The sequence below is a fragment of the Mus musculus genome, chromosome 11 (genome assembly GCF_000001635.26).
Source record: "Mus musculus strain C57BL/6J chromosome 11, GRCm38.p6 C57BL/6J".
Classification (NCBI taxonomy): Eukaryota; Metazoa; Chordata; class Mammalia; order Rodentia; family Muridae; genus Mus; species Mus musculus.
In genome coordinates this window covers 28,615,384-28,626,236 of record NC_000077.6, presented here as the reverse complement: position 1 = coordinate 28,626,236, position 10,853 = coordinate 28,615,384, and positions in this window count along the sequence as shown.

Here is a 10,853-nt window from a genome sequence, read left to right as displayed (position 1 = left end):
CATCAGGCTGTTCCTCACTACTCTGGAGTTTCCAGTTCTGCATCTCTTCATTGTGTCCATATCCTTCTGATCTCTTTACTCTTCCATTTCTTTACCACACACTTGTTCCTCTTTAGTGACATCTGCGGTCTCTTAGTGTCTGGGTTCATTTCAGGAGTAGTCTCAGGAGTACTGTGCCTCACTTGTGCATATGGTGCTGAGAAGGGTTCATCATGGGCATGGTCTGCCCCTTCAGGCCTGTGCAGCACTGAACAGACTTCTAATTTAAAGACAATGCAATTAAAAACAGGCAAAGACTATCAGTGGGCAGTTCATAGAAAACAAAATTGCCATCACCACAAAAAAATTCAACATTACTTCTATGATTTTTAAAATTATTCTTCTTTTATACAACACATCTCAACTACAGCTTCCCTTCCCTCCACTCCTCCCAGGTGTCCCCCACATCCCCTACCCACCAGATTCACCCTTCTATCTCCCCATAAAAGAACAGACCTCCTAGAGACATCAACCAAACCCTGGAAAAGACTGTAAGACCAGACACAAACCTTTGTATCAAGGCTGAGCAAGGTAACCCAGTAGGAGGAACAGGGTCCTAAACCCAGGCAAGAGTCATAGACACACCTATGTCCACTTTTAGGAGTCTCACAAAGCGCCAAGCCACCAACCATAAGTATATGCATAAGACTAGTGCATGTGAGTTCTCTGCCCCCATTGGCCATTACATACAGGTGGTCACATAAAGCAAAGGATTTGGGTGGGGAGCAGAGTATCTGGCCGTGAGTATAGTCGGTATAAATGACCCAGAAGACTGTGTTAGAAACAACTTATTTATTGATAGTCCTCCTTGACCTCTCTGGCTACCACAATTTCTCCTCTCCCATTTTTAATGGGATCCAAGGGGAGAGGGAGATCTCCAACACAGTCTTTCTCTCTCCACCAAAGCTCTAGCTGTGGGTCTCTGTATCTGCTTCCATCAGCTTCCAGAGGCAACCTCTCTGATGACCAATGGACTAGATACCTACTTATGAGTATAGCAGAGCATCTTTAGGAATCATTTTATTGTTTCCATTTATTTACTTAGCCAGATATAGAAGGGAACACCAATAAAAAATGATGGGAAACCACCTGTGTATATCATAAAGATCCACTATAAAACTATGAATAACATAAAAATGTGTATGAATTACAGTTCTAATTGCTAGGAGCTATGGAGCAAATTTAGTAAATGTGTCTAAAACTTAATCATTACTTGTAAAAATATAAATTATATTTTCAAAATGGCCACCCAGTGTTGTTAAATTTTAAATTTTGTATATTCTTTCATTTAGTCATTTCATATTTGGGAGTAAAATTAGCTGTAGTTAAGGACTTGTGTACAAAACTGATTGTTGCTGTGTTGCTTGTAATTTTGAAACAAAACAACTAATTACAGATAATACCCCTCACCAAAATGAAAATATATTGCTGGCAGGAAATTATTATATAAATCGTGGCAGAAACAGGTCTGTATCATAGACTATAACGTGGCTGGAAGAATGGATTCATGTTATCCTAGTCTAACAGGAGGTTTTTCCACAGATGATTGTTCAGTGAGAAAGAAATGTATTCTATATAATAAAATATATTCTCTATAATATGCATCCACAACAAAATCTTCTTGTTATTTCTAGACTCAAGCATATGTCTATGTAAATTTGCATGAGCATAATGGTATAGAATGATAGAGAACAAGCAGTTACAGTGGTTACTTACAAGTGGAAAAGGAAAGAAACTAAGAAAATAAAACAGCATAATTCAATACAAAGTTTAAAATACTACTATAGATATTTAAAATTGAATATGCACATAGGCAATTGTCAAAATTGGCTAGTACATACAGATCAAAATACTTGCTATGCTCCCTTCCAATTATGATGTGAGTAGTTGTTTTGGGTCATTGCTATTTGAATAGAGTCTTAGAACACATAGTATTGTTTTAAATGAGCTCTTTCACATTCGTGCATGGTAAGAAATTGAATCATATAATCTACCTTACAATAGTAGTCAAGAGCCTGGTGCTGAGATCCATCAGATTCACATTGTTCTTTCATGAGCCCCTGGGTTTCATTGACACTACTGTGGGCAAACCAAGTGGGAGAGAGCTGGTCCCCATGTCTGTATCCTTCTGCTCTCCATTTCCTTCCATATCTATTAGCCTTCCATTCCAGTAATTGATCTATTATCCCACTTGAACATATTTTACTTTATCAAGATTTATTTTTAATCATTGTGTGTGTAGAAGGGGTTATGTATGCATAAAGACAGGTGTTCGAAGAGGACAGAAGAGAGCTGTTGGACCTTGGAGCTAGAGTTATAGGCAGTTGTGGGCCAACTCATTTGGGTGATAGGAACTGAACTCATGTCCCCAGAAGAGCAGTACATACTCTTAATCATTGAACCATATTTATAGCATCTTACTTATTTTATTTATTATAATTTTATATACAATTTTGTTTGAAGCAAATTCTTGGCACCTAAAAACTATAGTTGAATACTATATAGCTTTTGCAAATGATGCCTGGACAGGGACTACTTTAGTACAAGTACTCCACAATACAGTTATAATTATTTTTTGAAAGAGTTAAGTATGGTTGCAATAAATATCTACACATGGGAAATATGATGCTAATACTTTTAAAAAGCTCTGATTCCTATTCTCTGTTTAATATTGGAATGTCTCCATTGTAGACATTTTCAGGCTGAGCATTTAAATCAGTGTGGGTGGTAATCATAATCATAGCTCTATTTTCTCAGCTCCTTGACCTATTGGCTTCTGGTTATACAGACATTACTTCCAGATGGTAAGTCTCTCTTAAGTGTTTTAGGCCTGATTGGAATCCATAATCTTTCTTTCTATTATTTGACCAAGGGATGATCTGAAGTATTTTTAACAGTTACTGTTTGTACTTTTCCCTTGTCATTAATAGAGTGCTTATACATCATCTAAGTTATTAGCTATCTTTTATTGCTGCATTGTTTATAATAGTAAAAGACAAAAGCTCCTAAAACCAGGGGCTAGGAATGTAGCTCAGATGGTAGATTGCACTCCTAGAATGCATGAAGCCCTGAGTCTGATCTCTAGCATTAAATAAACTGTACATAATGGTACATGCCTGTTGTCCTAGCACTTATGAAGCAGAGATAGGATTAGAAGTTTGCTATCATCCTAAGTAACATAGAACAAAGGCAATCTTTGTGCTACAGGAAGCCCTGTCTCAAACAAAGGTAAAACCCGAACAAAATGTAAAATACTAGACATAACCTGGGTACTTCCAGGCTGTTAATTTCAAGGATGATTAAATTTGCCAATCAGAGTCCACCCTGAGGTTATCCTTAGAATTTGGAAGTGGGAAGCCCTCTTCACTGAGTTCAGTAGCTTTAAGGATGAGGCAAACTGGAAGTGACCCTTAGCCACCACAGAGAAAGAGCTGAAAAAGGAAGATGGAGTTCTAAACTGTCTGCACTCCTGGGTCCATCTATTTGGAGTCAGTTTGCTGTTTCAACTTCCTATTACATTATTATTATCATCATCACCACCATCAACACCACCACCACCATCATCATCACCATCATCCTCATCCTCATCAATTGTAGGATGTAATAGTGGATTATTTACTGGATTTGGTTTTTTCAATAAGTGCACACATGGAAATGATTCTAATTTATGTGAGTATGAGCCAAGATTCAATGATATTTTATATGCCTTAGGGTCTAATGAATTAAAATAATAGAAAAGGATTAAAATTGTGGCGTATTTATGTTTCTAAACATTAAGTTTACTTTGACTAATCAAAACAAAGGGAAAGGACACCTTTAGGATATTTGTTTCTCACTGAAAACACTTATTTGTGTTGTAGCTACTTCTGTTTTTGAGTGGGGACCACATGCTGCTGGTTAGAGTTCTCACAAAATGCATTGAAAACTGATAACTTATGCAATGTCTTCTACAAGAGAGCTTTAAGTGCACATGTGGGAACCAATAATAACTGCTAAAACTCTTCAGAAGACTCTTTGTTGAGAAAATGAGAAGACAGGATAAGAATTGTCTTACTTGGGTAGAGAGAGAGAGAGGAAGGAATTTTCTAGATCATTAGGGAAAGAGCTACATAAAAATGAAAACTGTCACAGCAGGCTGGATACTGCAAGAAGATTGCTAATGTAATAAAGTGGTGGATATTGAATCTAGGCTAGGAAGCTGATTCAGCTCCTACATTGTAGTCAAAGGAGAGCCAAGGTGATGCTTGAGCAGTGTCAGAAGAGCAGGTTTGTTTGCTTGGCCTTTGCTATCACTGGTGAACTCATTTGTCCTATCACTTGCCTGGGATTAGAGCCAGCTTCTTTAGGCTTCTCAGTATTGAAGACCAATAGCTCTCAGGACCCTTCCAGTCTTTCAGCACCAGACTGCTGTGATAACCAATCTGGTGGATCAGTCTTTTGGCTGTTCAGTGTGAGACAGCCAGTCTAATAAATCATATATATTTTTATTAGATATGTTTTTATTTACATTTCAAATGTTATCCCCTTTCCTGGTCTCCCTCTGAAAACCCCTTCCCCTTATTCTCTACCTCCTCCTCCTGCTCACCAATAAACCCCCACCAGCTTCCTGGCCCTGGCATTCCCCTACACTGGAGCGTAGACCCTTCACAGGACTAAGGGTCTCTCCTCCCACTGATGACAGACTAGGCCATCCTCTGCTACATACGCAGCTAGAGCCATGAGTCCCACCATGTGTTTTCTTTGATTGGTGATTTAGTCCCAGGAAGCTCTGGGGGTACTGGTTAGTTCATCTTATTTTTCCTTCTATGGAGAGATAAACCCCTTCAACTCTTTGGGTCCTGTCTCTCGCTCCTTCATTGGGGAACCCTTGCTCAGTCCAATGGATGGCTAAGAGCATCTCCTTTTGTGTTTGTCAGGCACTTGCAGAGCCTGGTAAGGGACAGCTAACAGGCTTCTACCAGCAAGTACTTGTTGGCATCAACAATTGTGTCTGGGTTTGGTGATTGTATACGGGATGGATCCCCAGGTGGGGCAGTCTCTGGATGGTAATTCCTTCAGTCTCTGCTCCACACTTTGTCTCTGTAACTCCTTTCATGGCTATTTTTCCCCCTTCTAATAAGGATCGAAATGTCCACACTTTGGTCTTCCTTCTTCTTGAGTTTCATGTGTTTTGTGAATTGTATCTTGGGTATTCTGAGCTTTGGGCTAATATACACTTATCAGTAAGTACATATCATGTTGTGTTCATATGTGATTGGGTTACCTCACTCAGGACGATATCCTCCAGATCCATCCATTTGCTTAAGAATTTCATAAATTCATTATTTTTATTTTATAGCTGAGTAGTACTCCATTGTGCAAATATACCACATTTTTTGTATCCATTCCTCTGCTGAGGGACATCTGGGTTCTTTCCAGGTTCTGGCTATTATAAATAAGGCTGCTATGAACATAGTGGAGCATGTGTCCTTATTACCTGTTGGAGCATTTTCTGGGTATATGCCTGGGAGTGGTATTGCTGGGTCCTAGGATAGTACTTTGTTGAATCTTCTGTGGAACCAGCAAACTGATTTCCAGAGTGGTTATGCCAGCTTGCAATCCCACCAGCAAGGGAGGAGTGTTCCTCTTTATCCACATCCTTGCCAGCATCTGTTGTCACCTGAGTTTTTTTATCTTAGCCATTCTGACTGGTGTGAGGTGGAATCTCAGAGTTGTTTTGATTTGCATTTCCCTGATAACAAAGGATATTGAACATTTTTTTTAGGTGCTTCTCAGCCACTTGGTATTCCTCAGTTGAGAATTCTTTGCTTAGCTCTGTACACCAGTTTTAATAGGGTTATTTGTTTCTCTGGAGTCTAACTTCTTGAGCTCTTTGTATATATTGGATATTAGCACTTTATCAGATTTGGGATTGATAAAGATCCTTTCCCAATCTGTTGGTCTTATTGATAGGGTCTTTTGCATTACAGAAGCTTTGCAATTTTATGAGGTACCATTTGTAGATTCTTAATCTTACTGCACAAGATTGGAGTTCTTTTCAGGAAAATTCCCCCTGTGCCCATGTGTTCAAAGCTCTTCCCCACTTTCTCCTCTCTATAAGTTTCAGTGTATCTCATTTTATGTGGAGGTCCTTGATCAACTTGGAATTGTGCTTTGTACAAGGAGACAAGACTAGATCAATTTGCATTCTTCTACATGCTAGCCTTCAGTTGAGCCAACACCATTTGTTAAAAATGCTGTCCTCTTTCCACTGGATAGTTTTAGCTCCTTTGTCAAAGATCAACTAACTGTAGGTGTATGGGTACATTTCTGGGTCTTCAATTTTATTCCATTGCTCTATCTCTCTTTTACTGTACCAGTACCATGCACGGTTTTTTGTTTTTGTTTTTTTGGGTTTTTTTTTTTTTTTTTGGTTTTTGTTGTTGTTGTTGTTGTTTTCACAATTGCTCTGTAGTACAGCTTGCAGTCAGGGATGGTGATTCCACCAGAGGTTCTTTCATTGTTGAGAATAGTTTTTGCTATCCTAGGTTTTTTGTTATTCCAGATCGATTTGAAAATTACTCTTTCTAACTCTGTGAAGAACTGAGTTGGAATTTTGATGGAGATTGCATTGAATCTTAGATAACTTTGGGCAAGATGGCCATTTTTGGTATATTAATCCTGCATATCCATGAGCATGGGAGATCTTTCTATCTTCTATGATCTTCAAATTCTTTCTTCAGAGACTTGAAGTTCTTATCATACAGATCTTTCACTTGATTAGTTAAAGTCACACCCAGGTATGTTAAGGTATTTGTGACTGTTGTGAAGGGTTTCTTTTCCCTAATTTCTTTCTCAGCCTGTTTATCCTTTGTGTAGAGGACGGCCACTGATTTGTTTGAGTTAATTTTAAATTCAGCTACTTTGCAAAAGCTGTTTATCAGGTTTTGGAGATCTCTGGTGAAATTGGGGGTGGGGTCACATAAGGATAGAATCACGTCATCTGCAAATAGTGATATTTTGAGTTATTCCTTTCCAATTTGTATCCCTTTGATCTACTTTTGTTGTCTAATTGCTCTGGCTAGGACTTCAAGTACTATATTGCATAGGTAGGGAAAGAATGGGCAGCCTTGTCTAGCCTCTGATTTTAGTTGTATTGTTCCAAGTTTCTCTCCATTTAGTTTGATGTTGGCTACTGGTTTGCTGTATATTGCTTTTATTGTGTTTTGGTATGGGCCCTTAATTCCTTATCTTCCTAAGACTTTTATCATGAATGAGTGTTGGATTTTGTCGAATGCTTTCTCAGCATCTAATGAGATGATCATATGGCTTTTTTTGAGTTTGTTTATATAGTAGATTATGTTGAGGGATTTCCATATACTGGACCATCCCTGAATCCCTGGGATGAAAACTATTTGATCACAATGGATGATCATTTTAATGTGCCCTTGGATTATGCTTTTGAGAATTTTATTGAGTATTTTTGCATGTATATTCATAAGCGATATTGGTCTGAAGTTTTCTTTCTTTGTTGTGTCTTTGTGTGGTCTAGGTATCAGAGTGATTGGGGATTCATAGAATGACTTGGGTATAGTACATCTGTTGCTATTTTGTTGAATAGTTTGAGGAGCATTGGTATTAGGTCTTCTTTGAAGGTCTGATAGAACTCTGCACTAAATCCATCTCGTCCTAGCATATTTTTGTTTGGGAGACTATAAATGACTATTTCTTTAGGGGATATGGGACTGTTTACATCGTTAATCTGATACTGATTTAACTTTAGTACCTGGTATCTGTCTAGAAAATTGTCCATTTTATCCACGTTTTCCAGTTTTGTTGAGTATAGGCTTTTGTAGTATGATCTTATGAATTTTTGGATTTCCTCAGTTTCTGTTGTTATGTCTCCCTTTTCATTTCTGATTTTGTTAATTAAAATATTGTCTCTGTGTCCTCTATTTAGTCTGGGTAAGGGTTTACATATTTTGTCGATATTTTCAAAAAAACAGCTCCTGGTTTGGTTCATTTTTCTTATAGTTCTTTTTGTTTCCACTTGACTGATTTCAGCCCTGAGTTTGATTATTTCTTGCCATCTACTCCTCTTGGGTAAATTTGCTTCATTTTTTCCCCAGAGCTGTCAGGTGTGTTGTCAAGCTGTCAGTGTATGCTCACTCCAGTTTCTTTTTGGAGGCACTCAAAGTTATGAGTTTTCCTCTTAGGACTGCTTTCATTGTGTCCCATAAGTTTGTATATGTTGTGGCTTCATTTTCATTAAACTCTAAAAAGTCTTTAATGTCTTTCTTTATTTCTTACTTGACCAAGTTATAATTGAGTAGTGTTTAGCTCAGCTTCCACTTGTATGTGGGCTAATATTTATGTAATTATTTAAGATCAGCCTTAGTCCATGATGATCTGATAGGATGCATGAGATTATTTCAACCTTCTTGTATTTATTGAGGCCTGTTTTGTGACTGATTATATGGTCAATTTTGTAGAAGGTACTATGAGGTGCTGAGAAGTTGTATCCTTCTTTTTATTATAATATATTCTGTAGATATATGTCAAATTCATTTGTTTCATCTGTTAGTTTCACTGTGTCTCTGTTTAGTTTCTGTTTACATGATCTGTCCATTGATGAGAGTGGGGTGTTGAAATCTCCCACTACTATTGTGTGTGGTACAATGTGTACTTTGAGCTTTAGTAAGGTTTCTTTTATGAACGTGGATGCCCTTGCATTTGTTGCATAGATATTCACAATTGAGAGTTCATCTTGGTGTATTTTACCTTTGATGAGTATGAAGTATGCCTCCTTATCTCTTTTAATAACTTTAGGTTGAAAGTGAATTTTACTCACTATTAGAATGGCTACTCCAGCATGTTTCTTGGGATAATTTGCTTGGAAAACTGTTTTCCAGCCTTTCACTCTGAGGTAGTGTCTGTCTTTGTCCCTGAGGTTGGTTTCCTGTATGCAGCAAAAAAAATTGGGTTATGTTCATGTAACCAGTTTGTGAGTCTACGTCTTTTTATTTGAGAATTGTGTCTATTGATTTTAAAAGATATTCAGGGAAAGTAATTGTTGCTTTCTGCTATTTTTGTTGTTAGACTTGGAATTTTGTTCATGTTTCTATCTTCTTTTAGGTTTGTTAAAAGATTAATTTCTTGTTTCTGTAGGGCATAGTTTCCCTCCTTGTGTTGGAGTTTTCCATCTATTATCCTTTGAAGGGCTGGATTTGTGGAAAGATATTGTATAAATTTAGTTTTGTCATGGAATACTTTGGTTTCCCCATCTATGGTAATTGAGAGTTTTGCTGGATATAGTAGCCTGGCCTGGCACTTATGTTCTCTTAGGGTCTCTATGACAACTTCCCAGGATCTTCTGGCTTTCATTGTCTCTGGTGAGATGTCTATTTAATTCTGATAGGTCTGCCTTTATATGTCATTTGACCTTTTTGTTTTACTGCTTTTAGTATTCTTTCTTTGTTTTGTGCATTTGTTACTTTGAATATTATGTGATGGGAGGAATTTCTTTTCTGGAAATTTTCAAGAAGTCTACTTGAAGTTCTGTAGACTTCTTTTATGTTCATGGGCATCTCTTTCTTTAAGTTAGGTAAGTTTTCTTCTATAAGTTTGTTGATGGTGTTTACTGGCACTTTAATTTGAAATTTTCACTCTCTTCTATACCTATTTTCCTTAGGCTTGGTCTTCTCATTGTGTCCTGAATTTCCTGGATGTTTTGAGTTTTTGCATTTTTCATTCTCTTTTACTGTTGTATCAATGATTTCTAAGGTATCTTCTGCACCTGAGAGTCTCTCTTCTATCTCTTGTATTCTGTTGGTGAGTTTTTCTATCTCCAGAATTGTCTCCCTTTTTTATTTCATTATTGTTTCTACTTCCATTTTTAGATTCTGGATGGTTTTGTTCAATTCCTTCACCTGTTTGGTTGCAAAATTTGAGAGGCAGAGCAAATGAAACAGGCACAAGAAGATATATAGAACATTTAGTCAGAAAGCTGATCTCAGTGCCTGGACAAGAGGCCTTAGTCTTCAGAAGCATTTTTCTGAACCGTAGACTCTGAATATAGAAGAGAACCAGACTCCAGGGATTCTCAATATTGACTGAGATGGTTCTGGGTAAGATGGTTAGCAAAGATAAGGCTTCATGGTCACTAGAAAATAAGTATGTGGTTTAATTCTACTAGTCCAGTTTAGTAATTAACAGTGATATCTCTACCATGTCCATTTTCTGTTGATTAATAAAGGTATAATTGATAAAATAATAGCAGGTAGGATTTATTTGTAGTTTCCTGATGCTGTCCCTGGCAGGCTCTAGTATAAAGAATCAAATAGAATTCTTGTCTGGGAAGCAATTTTTAACAGTATCTATATGTGCATGTGTGCATGTATGCACAGCTGTGTGCACGTGTGTGTGTGGGGGGGGGCTGGATTTGTGGAAAGATATTGTATAAATTTGGTTTTGTTATGACATATCTTGTTTTTTTCTGTCTATGGTAATTGAGAGTTTTGCTTGGTATAGTAACCTGGCCTGGCATTTCAACAAATTCAAAAGAAGATAGGCACACAAACATAATGCTACCTGTAACAACAAAAATAACAAGGAGTAACAATTACTTTTCCTCAATATCTCTTAACATCAGTGGACTCAATTCTCCAATAAAAGACATAGACTAACAGAAAGTCAGATATTAAAACAGCTACATCAGATTGTTCATTAGGTAACTTGCTTGAAATATCTTTTTCATCCTTTTGCCTTTGAGCTGATGTCTTGACTGGAGGTTAAGGTTCATTTCTTGTGTGTGTGTGTGTGTGTGTGTGTGTGTG